Below are 20,126 nucleotides of genomic sequence, written 5' to 3'. Positions count from 1 at the left end.
TATTAGTATTCTATAGCTAGGTCCCCCCTCGAAAAATTAGGCTCCTCCTCGAATGAGAAGCAATGAAATTGAACCATAAGATATGAATCTTGAAGCAAAAAATTTAATCAATTCTAACCAAGAGTACATTCATTGTGACGCAGCAGTTCTATTTGAAAGAAATAAAGATTAAAAAAAAAACATAGGAAAATTATGATTGTCTATGATTGCAGAGTTTTCAATTGAAAATTGTCACCATGAAATTAAAATAATGAAATGAAAATAAAAAAAAATGAAATGAAATAAATGAATGAATTAAATGAATAAGAAAATGAAAATAAAATAAATGGAAATGCCATACTTTTCCGATTTAACAGTTCCCAATTCTGGACTGTAATCTCTAACGATAGGAAAGTTGAGTGAGACATGACAGGCACTCAATCTAAATCCTGGGCTCTAGACCACCTGCAGTTTTATAGCGAGGCAGAGGCCCGAGTACTATGTTCGCCATGAGTACACTAATGGTGGCGGTTTTCTATTTCCCAGACGCAAAAAATGCATCAATTTTCAATTTATTGGAATAAAACAAGAACTAGGCCGTTTTTCGACAAAAAACTCTCTGGTCAGTCCTGTATTTAGGAATTTATATTCTTTGGTTGAAATATGAAATCACACATTTCCGAATTGTATAAGAAAAACTTGTCAGAGTAATACATGGGGGAATTTTCAAAGATGAGGAAGCGCCTTAAGTGGGAATCATCTCTAACTTAGAAGCCAAATTTCGAAGTCTGAAATTCTTCTCCGTACAGAAAGAGACATTTGAAGTGAGGGCGAAGATTATATCTCCCAACCCTGTTTGTAAAAGGCAAACTCTTTTGAGGGCAACTTAGCGTTATTGCTCGAACAAGTCAGCTTTCTTCGGAGCAATTTCTCGAGGTATTTTCTTTATATTTTTAAAAATTGATCTTGATAAATACTCCGTGAATTTAAATTCAGTAGCATTTGTCCTGCTCATAAAAATAAACCTATTTCTTGAATTTTGGAAAGAGAATATCATCTGCAGTCGTGAATTATATTGGAATATCAGACGAACTGCGCAGGATTGCATCCAGTGCCCGGGTTTAAGAAGCTCAACAATATAATTTGACCACCTTTCATTAGGCTTAGGTTCTTACGGGAGGAAGGGAAATTTAACGCTCTTAACCTGCTCAAAAAGCGGTTAAGACCGAATGCTACTGTAGGGAAATATTCTCGAAATATTATAGACCTGAGAAAAGGGTCCATTTTCCAAATAGAAATTAAAACTGTTAACCTTGAGAAACTCTCGCTCTTCTCTCTTCCACGAGCAGCCTCTCTTTGTCAAAAAGAAAGATCGCCAAGCACCTGTCGACAGCACTCAGGCTACCCAAGATTTTTCAAACGCAATGGCCGAAGGGCCTGTGCCTTCTATTTGTTACGTTGAGTCGTAGCGTGGGCTATTATAAAACCAGACCTATACCGGTAGATTTAAGACAGGTGCCTTACCTTAGATCGTAAATTGAATTAGTTTTCGATTCTCTCTTTACTCTGCAAAGATCCACTCTGAGTTATACCTTGAATTTAGAATACAGGTCATTGACCTCAAATTAAGTAAAAGTTCTCAAATCCAATAAGGAATTACCTTGCAGATGACTGAGTTCCTTATGCCAAAGATAAGGTTGAGTACAAAATTGTTTGTTTAAAGATTTTATTTTTCAAGTATGAGTTTACATAGCCTATGGTTTGCATATTATGTAAGTAGAATAGAAAGAAAAAAAGGTAAGTGACGATTTATCGCGTTGTACCGAAAATCTAAATAAAAATTCTTCTAGTTAAAAAAATTATAAACAATAATCATAATTCGATCCTAAGGCTCATATCTATAGTTTTTTTTATATTCTTAAGGTCTACGAACTAAATTCCGTGATGGCTTAAATAAATAAATACTCTTTTATTTGATCCTAGAAAAGTAAGATAGCTAAAATGCAGGGATCAGTTGTAAATATAGCTTAGTGTAGGCTTTTCTGAGTAAGCCTTGTGTTCCAAGTAAAATCTTGTGCTCTCTACATAGCATCCGTATTCATTATCTGCATGATTAATTATTAATTAAATCGACTCTTAAGGTGCGATCGGCTTTTCTTCAGTTAACACGTGCATAAGCTGAAGGTCACAATATGTGTGTTAAATAAATACTTCCCTATTTTATCATGCTAGCGTGATAAATAGCCACACCGAAATGCCATCACTATTTATATCCGTAGAAATTGTTCAGAGCTTTTTTAAATACGAACTATTACAATTAATGCTATAATAGTAGTAATAATTTGTAACAATACATTATCTGTCATTAATAGTGAGTTTATATACGGGCGAACACACAGTGGGTCGGAAACAATTGATGATTTTTTTTATAGAAGTAGACATATGAAAGTAGTTGAATACATTATTTTATTTAAAAACATGAAATATTCACCGAAAACTAAACATTTGATTTTAAAATTTATTTCTTTTTGTCGTTAGATTTCTTAAATATCTTGTAGTGCAAGAAATATTTGAATGTACTATGGAAACTGCAATTTTTTACAATAATCAAGACATTTCAAGCATAAATTCGAGATAAAATTTTGTTGCGGACGCCTTGACCTATAAGTCACATTTGCGCTTTTTTGTGGAAACTAATAACTGCTATATTCAGGAAGTTATAATGCCGGATCGCTTAGAAATTGTCGCTATTGTATAAACAGCATCCACTCATCACTCTGAATTAATATTTATTAATATCAACTTTCCTTTGTTTATTTAAAAACCCATTCCACACAATATTTTCTGTGCGCCTTGTAAATTAGTTTTGATTCTGATTTTCTTTTCTTTTTTCATTTTTGTTTGTTTACTATCATTATCATTACTATTATTATTTTTTATAGTAAAGTAAAAAATGGCGAAGTTTACAAAAACAGAAATTCTTAATCTCTCCTCACAAATCGAAAAAATTGAATTCATCATTCGGAAATTAAATATGGAGAAATGTGATTTACCTAATGAGTATCTAGTTCGCTTGAATCTGGCTATCTCAAGTCTTAGGGGGAAATACGACGCAAAACTTCAAGCAGTTAGCAGGAAAAAAAAAACAAGTATTGATCTCCGTCACTTTCACTTGACCAAAAGTCTGAGCAATCACAAATACATGATGTTACTACAATCAATGCTCAAAATGAAAACGACATTAGTAGGTTGTAAATCTACTATGTAAATCTACGTACATAACTATGAGAGCTTTGCTTAAAAATATCGTAAAAAGGATTTGCGAAAAGATGTAATTATCCAGGGCATCATTAATTGAAGTAACAAGGAAGCAATTTTAATCTATTTCTGTATGTTTGATGGTAGTTTAGGCCGTTTATCTTATAAACAATCGTTCAAAAATAAATCTGCAGTAATCAATTATGAAACTACATTTGCAATTACGTCAATACCCTTAAGATTAGTAGCTACAAATAATATTATACATTGGAATAATAGAACCTCAGTCACCACGATTTTATCACCCCATAGAGATTCAGTTCGCTGAAGAATCAGAAAAACTTATTCTGGATCAAAAGAAGATAGTCGATATTCAAATACAAGAACTAAAGTCTGTTGAAGTATCAATAGAAGACGTCAAAATATGTATACACTTCTCAATGCATATGACATTGATTTACGGCAAGGTGTTGCATTTCCTAACTGGCTCTAGATCAATTTAAACGTGCCTTATATGACGCAAAGCCATCTTTGTTTAATGATCTCTCAAATAAGGAAAAGAGACTCTTTGTACCTAATCCTGAGTCGTTTCAATTCGAAATATCTTTAATACACGCTTAGATACGATTTTTTTTAATGCTGTCTTCATATTTCAAACAGACGACCTATTACAAAATGGCCAATGAGAAGCACGCAAGACAAGGTAATGTTTAAAAAACATAAAAATTTGATTCAGTCCAAACTTTAGACGAAATTGGGACTTAAAGTTGTTCTGCCCAAAGTTGGTAATAGTGGCATCACTAATGGCGGTAATACCGCTCAAAGAGCATTCAAAGAAGCGGACGCTTTGGCTGACTGTCTTGGATTGAATAATGAACATCTCCGTAACTTCAGAACAATATTGATCACTCTATTTTGCCATTTACCTATAAATGTGAATCGCCTTGTTGCCGGAGTGGTAAATTAGAGTATATTGCCGATTAGAATTCTGGGCGAAGAAGCATCGATAGCTAGTAACCAAAATAAGAAAAATTACAGACTTAATAATAGCAGAGAGCGTAGCCGAGCTGCTGTTCGTGAAGAGGACGAAGTTGATGGAGATATTTCTGAGAATTGATCAGAAATTATTATGAATTATTTTGAAGATATAATCGGACTTCCAAAAACATTACAATTATTGGATGAGATGGTATTGGCTGATGAGGAAGATTGATATTTATAAACCGTTTTAAAAAATGGACCTACAAGGTTAAGACTCATAAAAAAGAGTTCTTTCACTGATTTTTTCATTTTGATAATCAATATCAAATTAATTAAAACGTTCATCATAATAATTTGATATGGAGAAATAATTTTTATTTTGATGATAAATTCGTAATAAGCGACCTCGAGAACCCCCTTATACCAATATTGAAAAATCACATTTAGAATACTCGACCATCATATTGGACCCACCATTTTTTTTTCATTTAAAATTTTTAGTTTGGATTCGTAATCAGCTCAGGTATATATTTTAAAGATCCAGATAGCTCGGTTAAATGATCTGAAGGCTTTAAAATGTCCTTTTCGAAATTCAAATAAGAATTCGATCATAAATAAGAATCATAGAGGCTATCTCAATAGAGGCTATCTCACACAGGTTCCTTAGTTAAGCTATCGGATTAAAATTTAGAAATAGATTTTTTTATTTCAAAATTAACAGCCTAAAGCATAGTAATTAACAATCTACGGGTTTCGATTATTTCAGATATCTAACTTTTTTATATGTTTAAAATTGGAATGAATATAACGTATCTCGTAAATAAAATGAGATACGCCAAAACAGACAATATTTATTAACTTAACTCCAAAATAGTATATTAGTATATAGGTTAAAATAATAAAATGTTTTATGAAAAAATTCATTAATTTAAAAAAGTTAATAATTTAAAGAAAAATTTAAAAAGGGAGCCGGATTAGTTACGACCAACTACTGTACATGACTATATGTTTGTAAATGTATCAGCGAAATGTATGCTTTGGAGCATACATTTCGAAATGTTCCCAATTTAAACACGGCCCTAAATTCTCTCCAAAAATTCTGCCGGCACTGAATATTGCGGCGAAAATGACAAAAGAAAGGTGAGCAACAATCGAAAACCATTAGAAAGAATGCAAAGATAATACAAAGAACAATGGTATTTTTGGACCTGCAGCGTGTGGTACCGCATAAAATTTTATATGAAATGTGGATTCCCGCATCCGTCCGCCATCTCAGTATCTGAATTTAAAAATTCTGACCTTGAATTCATAATTAGCGGCATAAAAATATTAAAAAGCCTTTTTACAGTTTTGGATACGAATTCATCGCGAATTATTGCGAAATCTGTTTCCGAACCAACCCGAATCAATACCAAAAATTCTACACTTCATTTGATCCAAATCGGCAAAAAATTAATGCGACTTAATCCGGTACAATTCGATCCTAATTTGCAATCCGAATCAATCCGAACTCGGATTTATTAGGATTTAACATTTTGTTCGGATTGAATCGGATTGAGATGGTTTCATTTTTAACCGATTTCAAACGAACAAAATTGAGAACTTTTTTCGGATTTGTTTAGATAGATGCGGATTGGTTCGAATACAGATTTCGGAATGATTTGGACTGTTTCGGTATGAATTCCTATCCGAAACTTTCGCCAGGGAAATACAGGGGCACCCGCATGGGAACCCATATTGGATCCTTTATGAATTCCTGTCTTAAATTACGATCTAAGCTAGGAAGATAGGATGGAAATCTATATCGGTTCGTATTATGGGTTTTTATGGTGGTTCCTACATGGAATGGGTTTGTGATTAATATTTTAGAAGTACCCAGTAGTTTTCTGTTAAAAATAAGGCTGCGCAGTATTTTTGGCTTTTTTAGGACTGTTGTCACTTTTCAAAAAGATATAATTTTTAAAAAAGTTATACTCCCATGTGGGATTTCATGTAGGAGCGATTCATAGGAACGACTCAGGCGAAAATGTCAATCCGGGCCATACAAATTTCAGTGAATTATCAATCTCTACTTGAATGATTTCGTCTCTAGAGATTTCCTGAAAGTTTTGGGTACATTTTTATATTTTTATTTATGGCAGTCCAATCATAAGGATTCTGAAACACGAAAGGCAGTTAAAAAAGGTTTGTGCGCAATTTTACACTTGAAAAAAGTGAGGTTCTGTAAATACATCTGGTATCTTATGAAAATTATTGACATTTTACAGAAACATCACCCGGTGTGAATACTTGAAGTAGCCTCTGAGGCAAATCTAATCTTTATTTATAAGGATGAATTCTGCTCTTGAGGGTTAGAAAATCATCGCAAATAATCTTAGAGAAAGTTTAAGTAGTATACAATCATATTAAATTATTTTTTATTCATTTACATTTGTAATTTTTTAAAGCAAAACACACAGTACGAAAACATCTAATGCGAAAAATTCAGTGTTGTTAATTTTTTCTCATTTGCATCATTTTGCAAGTTTTTTAGAAGGCTTCTTCTTCTGCTTCTTCTCGATCAATTTTTCCTCTGGAGTACGCGTAGCGAGGATACATTTCCCTCGTTTTCTCGTCTGAGTTGAAGTCTTTCGTGGTTTCGCTTTTCTTTTGTGAACTTTTGCTGCTTGACGAAAGCTGTATTTATTCGAATTAAGAAAACAGAGAAATATCGAAATGAAATTGTGGTTTAAGTATCCCCACAAGAAGTGGTTCATGTAACCCTAAAGAACATAAGAAGCTTAAAAACGCTTGCAAAGAGTTCAAAAATTTTTTGATCTAGGGGGTTATAATAGATATCACAGAACAAGAATGCACTTACGATGGAAATAGATTATATTAAGTTGAGGACTACAGCTGATCAACAACAAACTTTTTCCGAAAAAACGGAGTGTCACGAATTCGAAGGTTTTAGGCACACAAAACCGTTTCAGGAACATGAAAAAGACAAAACACGTTTGAAGTTTCTACAAATTCATGTGTAGTAAAGTGAATTATAGTGCTCACAGCACGCAACATGGCGGCGAAAGAAGTTCTAGGGAGCGAAATAGTATCCCAAGTTGTTCACCTATCCCCGTGGCTCAAGTATCCCAACTCTCCCCTATGGCAGGTTTCTGCTTCTGCCATTTTGAACGAACTTGTAGTTTATGCAGATATTCGGAAGACCATCTCTTCCATAAAGTCTGATAAATATGCGTCAGGAGTTGCCAACGCGCAGACGGAGTGAGCGCATCATTCAGAAGAGAAGATTCCGACACGGTGTTCAGGCAGGCTTCTACCTGAGCAAGGAACGTTGTCATTTCCTCAAAAGTAAGGATTTTATTACCCAAAACTCACCAAATATGGTATTTGATGGAAATGCGGACTATTTTAAAATCTTCAGCTGATACTGCAGAAAACATTTCTCGTAGTTGTCGATGAGCTCCCACGAAGCTAGTGCCGTTGTCGCTATACATTCCGCGACGGGCCGAAAATCTCTTAAAAGCGGGGATGAATGCACCTGTAGTAGCATCGGAAGTAACCTCCAAATGAATCGCCCGAGTTGCACAACAAATGAAGATGACAATATAACCCTTATAAGCCTTGTGACCCCATCCATTGAAAGTACGTATCCAGATAGGGCCGGCGAAGTCAAGAACAGTCTCTGCAAAAGGTCTCGAAGTTTTTTTGCCCCTGAAAGGTACAACGGAGCCATCACTTGAGTACAAGGTAACGCTCGATGCCGAGCATATTTCAGCAAACGACTAAACACCCTTTTTACTGCAGAGCGGCCCCACAAGATCCAGTATCTTCTCCGAAGATATGAGAGGGTGACTTGTGGACCTTCGTGCATCATAAACTTATGTCCGTTCCTAATGATTAAAGCTGGTAGTGGAGAATCCTTTAGACGAATGTATGGACATAGCTCGTCATAGTCTAGAACGACGTGAGACAGACGACCTCCCAAACGTAACAGGCCACCATCATCCAAGAAGGACAGAAGCGTCGCAAAGCCAAATCAATCATCGTAGATGTTAGAAGACAGGGTGGCTTGTTGATGCATTTCTTGCGAGGCCATACACAAAGTACTACATTCCGCTCCTCTCGATTTATAGCAGGGTCGATGTCCTCTATTGAATTGGGCTTAGTCTCCGATGATTGAGCCAACCAAGATGGTCCCTGCCACCAAATCCAAAGATCTTGTAACTGTGATGATGCAATTCCTCTTGAAGCGCTACTTGCAGGGTTGTCGATTCCAGGTACATGTCCCCAAGTAGCATCAGGTAGAATCCTCTGAATCTCAAAGACCCGATTAGAGATGAGTGTCATCCAGCGTAGAAGATGACATTTAATCCAATCTAGTGTATTGACAGAATCCGACTACAGATATGAAGGTACTGAAGATGACAAATTTAACACAGATCGTATTATTTCTCCTTTCCGTGGGAGCTTCGTTTTTGCCATAACGAGAGTGATGTAAGTTTCACCAGTGGTCGTTTTGATTCATAAATACACGATCGCTCCTATCGCTTTTTCCGAGGCATCGCCAAAGCCATGTAATTCGCAAGAGACTCTGGAAGCCCACCCAACGTGGGATGATCACAAAGTAAGTGCTAGTGCTACCTCTGGTGGTGGTCGAATCTAAAATCGAAAGCAATCGGAAGCTGGTTGCCATAAGATCACAAATGCTCTGAAAGTAGGGTCCTGTTCAAGAGAAAAAGTATTAGATGTCTTTCGGAATGCAAGTGGAATTCCTTCCAAAACATCTTCTCGGTTAGATAGCCATTTTTAAGAATGAAAACTCCAACTCTTAATAATAGGTGGACTTAACTACCTTTTTCTCGATCTTGCTGCGTTGAGTTGGCTCCTAGCAGAACTGCGTCGGCATTTATCTCTTCTCTTAAGATATCAGTAGCGAGAGGGTATCGTCACCCTCCTCATGAGCAAGTTGATGAAGAGTTCGTTTCGTCAGGTAGGGCGATGATGTGAAGCCGATGGTTACGGTCTTCAACATAAAGGTACGAATCTCCTCGTTTGGACACGCTCTGCAGAGGAACTTCTGAAAAGTGTGATTATGTGGATGGATCCAGATGCGACAAAACATCTTCTCGATGTCCGTCGTGAAAACGACAGCATATTTGCGTCATCGCAGAGTCAAATCAGCCAATTCCGTTTAGAGCTTTGGGCTCGAATATAGCAGATCATTCAGAGACAGCCCGGTCTCTGTTCTTTGAGATGCATTAAATACTACTTGTAGTATGTTGCTTGAGCTGCTCTCCTTGAGTATGCAATGGTGGGGTAAGTAGTACCCAGTTGTGGTTTGAAGGTTCTCGACCCTCGTAACCAATTCCGTCACACCCAATTGTATGTACACTTCCATGACATTTGCGTCAGCCTTACGCAGTTCCGGATCACTCAGAAATCGTCTCTCCATCTGAAAAAGAGCACGTTGTTGTACGTTGTCTGTATCTGAGGCTTCAAACGCCCGAAACAGTGATGACCGCTGATTGACGTGGTAACCTATATCTTTGTACCAGGGATTCAGAAACTAAAGATGCCTGAGCTCCTTGATCCAGTATAACTCTGGTAAGGTGACGTGCTCCATCATATCCTTCAGTATTGACAAGAGCCGAGGCCAGAAGCACCGTCCCTCCTAGTCACATGATATGTTGGAATGAAAGTGAGTTGATGCCAGCTACAGAGTTGATAGCCAAGTTAGAAAAAATTGAGCTATTTGGATTGAGAATGGAGAAAGGGTACTTACTGGTAAAAGCAAGAAGAGCTAAAGATTGTTCAGGAAGTTTGGACTCGGGATTATTTTCATGTTATCACTTTTCCCATCAAAAAAGTATGCAAAGTATCGTACTTCGGCTATGAAGTCGAAGCTCGAACACTGTCCTCCCATCATTTCGGAGTAGTGTTGTCCAAACGTTGAACCAGCATGTAGACGAGCAGGTCATCCCACTTGTCGGTTGGGCACTTCAAAGAAGCCAATGCTTCCACAGCCTCAATGAAGTTAGTTAACAATGATCTTAGTTCTGACGCACTTTTTTTACATTACTGGTCCTATTTTCTCATATTCAGACAAAATGCCGTATATTCTTGGAACAATTTTGAATTTTTAGTCAATCGTCGTAGAACCCTATCCAATACGATTTTTGCTCTAGAGAAGGAGGCACCGATTTTTATTGGGGGCTCATTCTTAAATGGTAATCGTATTAACTACCGTCCATCGTTTGTGCTTTGGTGCGTCATGAAGAAATGTTCCTCGCAAAACTTTTCTTCGTCAGTCAGGGGGTCTCTATTAGGAAGTTCTGCCAATTCCCAAAACTTAGATACGCATCTTCAATTTGTAAGAATTTATTTTTACTAAAATAATCGAGACTTTTGCGTTCTACCGCGGTCGTTGACGCTTTTATTTTTAAATGAAAATTTTCATATTTCTCCCATCTTTGATCCAAGAGTTCAATTTTCGATTTTGCTATAGCTATGGTAATGATGGACTTGCCTAGCTTTTTAAAATTAGTTTCAGTCCTCAATATTGACTGACAAACTTCTGTTAATTCCGAGAGTAAAGACTCCATTCTTCTTGAAATTGTTAACAAAAATTATACTGCAAGTATATTGTTAGTAATAATTTTAGGAGCGGCAAGCTCAATTCACAAAAATGTGAAATCTCTTTCGAGAAATAATAATTGAGTATGCGAGAAAAAAATACATAATTTCGAAATCGAATAAGAGTGTTCATATATCTTCGCAAAAATTGTGGCCAAATCATAAAAATAGGTCACCTTAGAATAACTTAAAAAATTGTAAATAATTCAAAGTTACCTTACCAGTGTAAAAATCTGAAATATAATCGGAAATTTCATAATACATTTGAACCTTACGAAAGTAAGAGTGTGACAGCTTTAAACTGTTGACAATCATCAGTTGGCGAACTTGTTATTTCCTAACGTTCATGGAAGAACATTACGGCTGATAGATCCTACGAAGACTTCATGAGAGAAAGAGAGCACTCAAAACATGATGAGAGAGAAAGCGTGACTTTGAAGATTGCAAAATAATTTCACCTGGTAGCAATTATACTTTGCTCGCTGACCTCAAGCGTATACACTGTTAAAATTTGCACGTACGCGCTTTTCACAGCTATGTATCACTACATGTTTGATATTTCAATGATTGAAAATCAAATGCACTAAGTCCAACCACAGCGACTTTATCTTGAGTGTCATACAAAACTCTCCTGCTTTAATTTTAATAAGCATTTAAATTTGAACGTGAATCGCGATTTCTTCGTCGAACGTGACACTCAGAGATCTCACAATGGCGATTGCCATTTGAATTTTCACAAACGGTCTTTTTGCCAAAATAATTCGCACTCTTTGATAGACAGCGAAGCCTTTTCACGACAAATCCGGCTCGAAGGACCATGTTTAGTTATGTAGAATGTTTTTTATAAATGTTTAAATTAGAGTTTGCAGGATTCATGCAAAGTCAATGAAAATTCAGCATTCTCAGCCACTATCAATTTGAAATTTTCAAAAAATCGAATATTTTTTCTTTTTCAGTCCCTATGTATCCTTAGAAATAAGGTAGAAACCCTTTTTGACCTCAGAGCGTATCACAAGTGGCCGAAAAATTAATTACATCGAACGGCCTCGAGCGGTCGGAACGCACAATTTTTCGTATTTCAAACTTCAAACGCGCTTATCTCGAAACGCGTTTTTTGGGGTTGTCGCCACGATTCCAGCCGATCTACTGGGCCGATTTCATTCAAATTTTTTCGAAAATATTCAGAAAAGGCTTTACTATCGCATGAACCTCGGTCTTGATTCTTCATTAATGTTTATTAACAATTTGATCTAGTTAATGTTTTAAAAAAGTGAGAAAAAAACGAAAAATCACAAAAACTTTCACAATTTGTTAATTAATATTTTTCATAATTGAGGTTCAAGCTATAGCCATTTATGTGCTCTTTACGAAAAATTTTGGTTTTTATGTTTCAGATGACGCAAAGTTGAAAAATCATGGCGACCGTTTTTCAGCACAGCGTCATCAGGTCGCCCAGAAATTAGCCGGATATTGATGAAAAATAAAAAATAAGTTATTTCCGTTAGTTAATAACATGCCTTACGACATATTAAACAGTTGTAAATGTTAAATAAAAATAAATAACAAAAAAACGTTGCTGAAAAAAGGTAATTGAAACCTGGCTACCCCCTTAATACAAATCTTCAGTCCGGCAGACTAAGACTTCCTTAATCATACTCCAATTTCACTCCATGACGAAAGACACTAAATTTTGTAACAATTTCTTTAGAATCCCCTTTAAAAATTCTCAGGAGGGACTAGACTAACTAGAGAACGATCCGTCGCGGTTCACGTAATCTCGCATACTGTCTTTTCTTAATTGATTTTGTATCATACTTATTCGTAACACCGATAAACTCACAGTTCAAAATTTCTTGAACTACAAGTTGCGAAGTTGTAAACATTGATAAACAAATATTTTTTTGTTGAAAATTCATTTATTTGGTTGAAAATTACTAAATTGAGGTCCTAATGAGACATTCCTACGCCCACTCATTCTCACTACTAGTTAGTGTTACGGAAAATTCCTTATTACTACGCACTTTCGACAGAAAATTTATTTAAATTTTTTATTTAAAAAATTGATTTTCACTCATAAAAAAAAAGTAATTTTTAAACACATAAATGAATTTTCAACAAAAAAAATATATATTTTTTTACCAGAAAAGACCCATTTTTAACAAAATAGATGAATTTTAAATTAAGACATAAATATTAGCAAACAATAAAATAGTTTAAATGTCACTTAAATAAATCAGTATCTAATGCAATAAAATAAATTTTCAAAGAAATAGTTGAATTTTCAACAAAAGCCTTTAAAGCCTTCAGACCGTTTGAACGAGCTACCTGGATCTTAAAAAATATCTACCTGAGTGTCTGCCGAGAATAATCTCTGAAGCTTCTCTAAGCCTGATAATGTTCAGTGAATATTTAGAGATTTCTATCGGTAAGGTGCATACAAATTGTTTAAAGCATGTAGGACTTCTGACAGGATTTGTAATTTGTATTTATTTTGCATTGTTTCCAATGGTTTTCCGTGTTCAGCAGTGGGACTCCGATGCTGCCCTACCGATAGAAACCTCAGAGTATATGCTAAAGATTCTCAAGGCTCTGAGAAATTATCCGAGAACAGCTGATTGGTCCGCTCACTAGGGATGTGAGCTTGCAATTGTTTCCACGCGCGCATGCTAGATAACGTCGAAATACGCACTACAATATTCAGTTTAAAAGCAACGCAGTCCCGCCTTTTCAGCTATTGGTTTACCAAGATATGTGAACAGTGAATTATGAACTGTTCATGAACAGTGAATAGGCACTCTTCACATTTTAATGTATAGTAATTAAACGCACTGGTAGAGAAATTTAAAAAATGTCGGTATTAGTACTGCTTGAAAATACAAATTTAAAAAAAAATCAAGTTATTCCAACATGTAGTTTCATAGATAATTTAATGAAAAACATTGGAATTTCAGTCACTTTCAAACTGATAAACATAACAATATCGCATAGCAGCAACACTGTTCCCTCTCTCCAGCTTATCTGCTGTACCAAGCTATTCAAACGCACATTACAGTTGATCAGCCATGGTTAGGTTTTAATTGCGACGTTGCACGATCTACAAATCTGCCGCTGGCATAATAGTGGTAACTATACGTCTACGCACATCCTACGAAGCATATGCCAGTAGCGCACTGAAATCTTCACCATGCGGGTCCGTAAAATTTTTTCAATATAGTGTGGCTTGACGGCGCCCCACGGAACTCTACTATTTGTATGGTGATTGGATTTACAGACAACCTTAAATGTTTTGAAGGCTTCAAAATGTCCTTTCCGAAATAAAAATACTATCATAAATAACAAAAGCAGAGAGGCTGAAATTAAAATCGACTATAAATAACACTCAAGGGTCCTTTGTTAAACTTTCGGATTAAAATTTAGAAATAGATTTTATAATTTCATAGTTAACAGCCTAAAACATAATAATTGAGCCCCTGGAAAGCAGAACGTCCTGAGCGCGCGAGACGAGTTTGCCTAGTAGGTAAGGGAGGGGATAACGCATTGCTACGGGCTGCGTTAATTCGACACCAAATTTTTAAATTGCGATTACTCCGGTATTAATGGTCGTACCGAGATGATTTTTGGATAGAAATTTTCGTCAGTCTTTGCCGCTTCTGATGAATATAAAATCATAGCTCATTCCCTATAAGTTTAAGTCCCAAACTAAGCACGATGTTTTCACAAATTGAAGCTCAAAAAAGTTGCTATAAATTTTCGAATTGTCCAAAACGACCAATATTTATCAAGTGCATGTACATTAATCTATACTATATCCAAAATTCAGCTGGATCTGATTTGATTTGTAGAAATGACGAGCATAAATATGTCAATGCTCAACCAAAGTCGCGCCGATTTTGCAATTCCATCAAATGCGCGCAACGCGTCGCGATGGAATTTCATGTAAAACGTATACATTTTTTTTACTTTTCATTTATTATTTGTTTACAGCTTTTTTACACATGTTAAAAATTAATTGCGAAGAAGTATCAATATGGGAACATGTTTTATATGCAACACAGCAATACATTCCGTATTCGCAACATTCCATAGATTCGCATTTGTTTTGTCCTTGACAAACAAATGACTATCGGCGCGACCTTGGTCGAGTGTTGACATATTTATGCGTTTTTGAGCGAGAAAGGCAAACATATTTATGCTCGTCATTTCTACAAATCAAATCAGATCGAGCTGAATTTTGGATATAGTATAGATTAATGTACATACACTTGATAAGTATTGGTCGTTTTGGACAATTCGAAAATTTATAGCTACGTTTTTGAGCTCGAAGTTGTGAAACCTTCGTGCTCAGTTTGGGAATTGAATTTATACGGAATGAACTATGATTCTATATTCATCAGAAGCGACAAAGACTGACGAAAATTTCTGTCCAAACATCGTCTCAATATAACCATTAATTCCGGAGTAATCTAACTTTTTTTTTAATGTTTAAAATTGGAATTAATACAACGTTTCTCGTGAATGGAATAAGATACGCCCGAAAAGACAATGTTTTTTAATTTTACTGGAAAATTGTATATTAGTTATAATTAGGAATAAATATAATGAGAAAATTCAGCAATTAAAAAAAGTGTTAATAATTTGTAGAAAAATTTGAAAAGAGAGAATCCGGTTAGCGACGGCCAACTACGTCCGGTACGTGACGAATACAAAAGGAACATTATAATACCGTCGCATTACTCTTAAAAGGATCACTAAAAGGACCTTGAAAAGGACCCAAATCTCTCTCTCTCTCTCTCTCTCTCTCTCTCTGAAACTAAATCATTCAAAGCCACCCTGCTTATAGGCTCAAATGGGCCAGACTATTGCGCTTGAGAATACTCTGAGATTTCTATCGGTAGGGTACGGATAATTTCTCAGAGCTTAGAGAATCTTTAGCATATACTCTGAGATTCCTACCGGTAGGGAAGGAATTAAATAAACTCAAAATATGAACACTTTGACGCAATACAAGACAGCTCTACGAGGTGTACCGGGCGGTACAATCAGAAGGAATTAAATATATTTGAAAACACGTTCTTTTTTGGGAAATAGGAAACTATGTGGAGGTCACTATGGAAATAGAAATTAACAAGTTTAGGAGATATCCTATTCATGACATTTTATACGGATGGAAAAATTGCACATTCAAAAGAATAGAATCATCTTCACTTTTATACTGATGAAAATATTAATTTTTCTCTATTCAACGCTTGTTACCAGGAATACTGCAGTACGGACCTCTCTTTCTATCTCCACGCGCTAGAAAAAGAGGTGCTTCACTATGTCTCTGGCCCGTGTCGAAAGTACCTCTTTTTCTATTGTGTAATGATAAAAATGAAAGAGATCCATTTGATTTCTGACTTCGAAACGGCCCCGAAGTCCCACTGCTGTTCACCTCACTTTTGCACTTACGCCCCTATTTTCAGCGATATCAGCGCCATCGAAAGATACATCAGGTCCCTAAAACTACGAATACACTCTAGTATAACCATGATAAGTTATTATAGTGCGAACATGTTCAAAAATAAAATGTAATAATAATGATTTTAAAAATTTCTTTCTCAATTATCATTTGTAGCATAGATGTACGCAGTTAACATTTACGTAAACTAATAGAGGTTAATTAAATGATGTGTCCATCATGTATTTCAAACTTTAGCAGGTAAATGCTATTATACTCACTGATATCGCGATTTTAATATATATATAATTTGAAATAATTTTTCGTCAAAGTTGAAGCAAGTTAGAAGTCAACATAATGTAATCACAAAATATTAATTACCATGAGCAATATACTTCAGTGTACTTGCTGAATAGACAAGCACAGGTTCCTTCCAGTGCCCTCAATCTTGGAAACTTTTTAAACTGCGCTTGCGTCACGACGACAACCCGATTGATCACTGTTGGCGCGCTGATTTTGAATTATATAAATATTCAGACTTGATATTATGATAAATAATGGTTGGAAAATGCATGCAAAGTAATTTCTTAATCCTAAATTAAAATTTTGAACTACCAGATGAAAAAATAATCCGATTTTTATGCAAAAAGCGTTGTTATGTCTGATTTTAGAAAAAAATTTCTTTAATTTAGCATTTCAAATTATTCAAAAAGTTAACGGCATGCGATACTTACAGTTTCCCCGGCTCTTACCAGAAAAATGAAAATTTCTAAAAACTGAATTCGGAGATGCTATAAAATATCACAACGGACGTCCCCAGACTCTTTTTTGAGGGATAATAACAAAAAATTTTATTGTGCTAAATACATACCAATTTTATGCATATGTATTATTTTGAGGTTGCTTCGTTTTTCATCTCTGCCTTTCCGATAATCTGGAAATTATTTATGAAATAAGATTTTTTGATTGCCTGCAAAAAAGGTTAGTTCCGGGAGATTAGTTACTATGTTTATTTGTAAGTCCAAAGTTTTCGGCCAAAAATATTGTGTAGTTTGAAAGTAACGCTTAGTTGAATTGTAACACACATAACCTCGAAATATACACGCACGCTATTAGCAACATCAAAAATTTTCTGATAAAAAAACACAAAAAAATTGTGTGGGGACGTCCGTTAGCATGCTCGCTATCATTTCCCAGATTTTAAAGGCAAAAAATTTCTTATCCTCGGAAAAAATCCGGGAGAATCTAACACTGAAAAAATTGATACTATTTCCTAAGTGCAATGCAAATTAATCACATTTTGCTGAATTAAAACTTTTTTGAATTAACCCACAAAAAAAGTGTGTTTTTTGTTTCTGTGTGTTTTGTTTCTGTTACTCCAAAATCTTATTTTAGGATTAGGAAAATTCTATTTGGGCATTTCTGAATCGTTATTTATTATGAATATTAAATCTGAATGTTTATATAATTCAAAGTCAGCGCGCTGACAGTGACCAATCGGCTTATTGGTGTGACGCAAGTCTTGTTTAAAAAGTTCCCGAAATTGGGGAAACTTGTTCCTTCATTCTGTGAGGGTGGCGTCCACGAAGGAATAATAAGGAGACCCATGATGTAATGGAGACAGGTATACTCCCTTGAAAGACGAATTTTTGCCCAGTTCTGCGCACTTCCAACACGCCACCATATTGAGAAATACACCAATCAGATGAATTTGCACGAAATCAAATTTCAAAGCAAGGAAAATAAAGTAATATTTTTCTATTCGCTCAAAACTTGCAGAAAAAATGTATGAACCGTTTTGTTAATTTTAAATATGAACTGTATTATAAAATTTTTTAAATAATGGAATGACTGGGTTAGATTCATTTCTTAATCTATTCAATTCCCTCACTCTGATGTAGGTCCTAGTTCTTACTTAACACATCAAAGCGTCCATCGGAATTTTGTATTCCTCATTCGTCTTTTCGTCAACTTTTTTTGCGAGCTTCTTTAAAAATTAAATCTTCACTTGATAAAAAGTTACCGTGAAATTCGGTAAAAATTATTTCTAATATATGAGATACATTTTACATATTTTGGAACGCTTATGATTTGTTTAAAACTTTTTACTTTTGAATAATCTAGCAGCAAATATCAATGTAATTCTATTACATAGTACTGAAAGTTTGAATTACCGCAACACTTTCTGATTGGTTCATTCCTCAATATGGCGGATTTTTGGATGATTTTCATTGGCCCTGCGCGGTAACACACCTTTCTCTATTACATCAAGGGGTGCGTTCCAGGGGACCACCCGGCAGAGCTGCCAGATCGAGCCTGAAATTTACCCCCACCATACCTACCGTTTGGGAGCCGCAAAACAGAAGGTGCATGATTACCACTGTGAGTTCGTGTGTAAGCCGAAAATGCACGATTCGACTTCGGTGTTCTGCTGTACGATGATTGTCGATCTGTAGGCTTCGGAAGACTTCGGTGGTCTTCTATTTATATGTCGACCCCGATTTGAAAGAAATGTAAGAAATTGGCGAATTTAATGTTTCGCGTGATTCTTCATTTCATGCATGAGTCGATTTTGAGGTTATGTTTTTCAGGTGTGTATAGTATGAATATTATTACTACTATATATATTATTAATGTTAATATTATAATTATAAAACATAACAATAATTTTAATTAATGGTTGATTAACTTTAAATATAAATAGTTAAACTTTTAACTAAAACAATTAGTTTTCTGAAAAAATATTGGAATAAGAAGATGAATTTTCTTGTAGTTAAAAGAAATTAATTTTTAAATCATAACAAATAAAGAAAATTCTACAAAATAGTTAAATTTTTAGAAAAGAAATTTCTCAACTAATTTGATAAATTGTCAACAAAAAAAAATTAAATTAATTGAAAATTACTTGAAATGTTTTAAAACATCCTATAATATTTAAAATCCTATAAAATCTCTTGAAATTTTGCAAACCTCTTGAAAATTCCTTGCAATTTTAAAAATACATTAAAATATTTGAAGTTCTTTAAAAACACACACTAAATAATTGAAATCAATTGAAAAATCCTTAGAATCTAGTAAAATGTCCTAAGATGTATCAAATCCTCTAAAATCTAAAATAAATTACTGTAATAAATTGAAAATTCCTTAAAACCCTTTAAAATACTCACAAATATTTCGAAACCTTCAAAATATTTTGAAAAATCTTGACATCTTTTAGAGATTTTTAAGGTACTTTGGAAAGTTCTACGTATTTCAAAAGTTTTTGTAGGATTTAAAAAATTTGAGTGTATTTTAAAATGTTCCAAGGGATTTAAAAAACAAATACACAAAAGAAATATATTTTCCACCAAGTCTACTTCTTTATAGAAAAAATTTATGCCTAATCATAGTTAAATTTTCGACAAAAAGATTAATTTTCTTGCAGTTCAAAGAAATTCATTTTCAAACAAAAACAAAAAAATATATACAAAATAGTTAAATTTTCAGAAAACAAATTTTTTCAACTAAATTGATAAATAATCAACCAAAAAAAAACTAAATTTTCAACAACGCAGTTCCACTTTCTACCAGAAAAGTTGAGAAAAAAATAGTTGAAATTATTTGAAATTGCTTTGAATTATTGAAATTATTTGAAAATTCGTTGTAACGTTTTAAAAGACCGTAAAATATTGAAAATCCTTTGAAATCTTTTGAGAACCCTCGACATCTTTTAAATATTATTAAGGTACTTTAGAGTTTTTTCAAGTAACCCTGCTACAATTTTTTTAATTCGTTGAAATTCCTTTAAATTATAAAAATGAATTGAAAATTCATTGAAATATTTTTAAACATTCTAAAA

General features: G+C 34.6%; 1 protein-coding gene across 6 annotated transcripts in view; it reads right to left on the bottom strand.

Annotated features, from left to right (window-relative positions):
• The window catches only part of LOC117171332 (phosphoribosyl pyrophosphate synthase-associated protein 2), a 228,065-nt gene that overhangs the window by 201,395 nt on the left and 6,544 nt on the right, over window positions 1-20,126 (bottom strand). Inside the window, exon 1 of one of the 6 annotated variants that reach the window (XM_033358548.1) lies at window positions 16,670-16,715. The exons of 1 other annotated variant lie outside the window; for it this stretch is intronic. The gene's annotated coding sequence lies outside the window, so the exon portion shown is untranslated. 4 more of the 6 variants (XM_033358545.1, XM_033358551.1, XM_033358546.1 and 1 more) reach the window with 4 other exon arrangements.

This window comes from Belonocnema kinseyi, chromosome 4, assembly GCF_010883055.1.
Source record: "Belonocnema kinseyi isolate 2016_QV_RU_SX_M_011 chromosome 4, B_treatae_v1, whole genome shotgun sequence".
NCBI lineage: Eukaryota > Metazoa > Arthropoda > Insecta > Hymenoptera > Cynipidae > Belonocnema > Belonocnema kinseyi.
The sequence above is the reverse complement of the archived record's forward strand: the minus strand, read 5'-3'. Positions and strand labels throughout refer to the sequence as shown.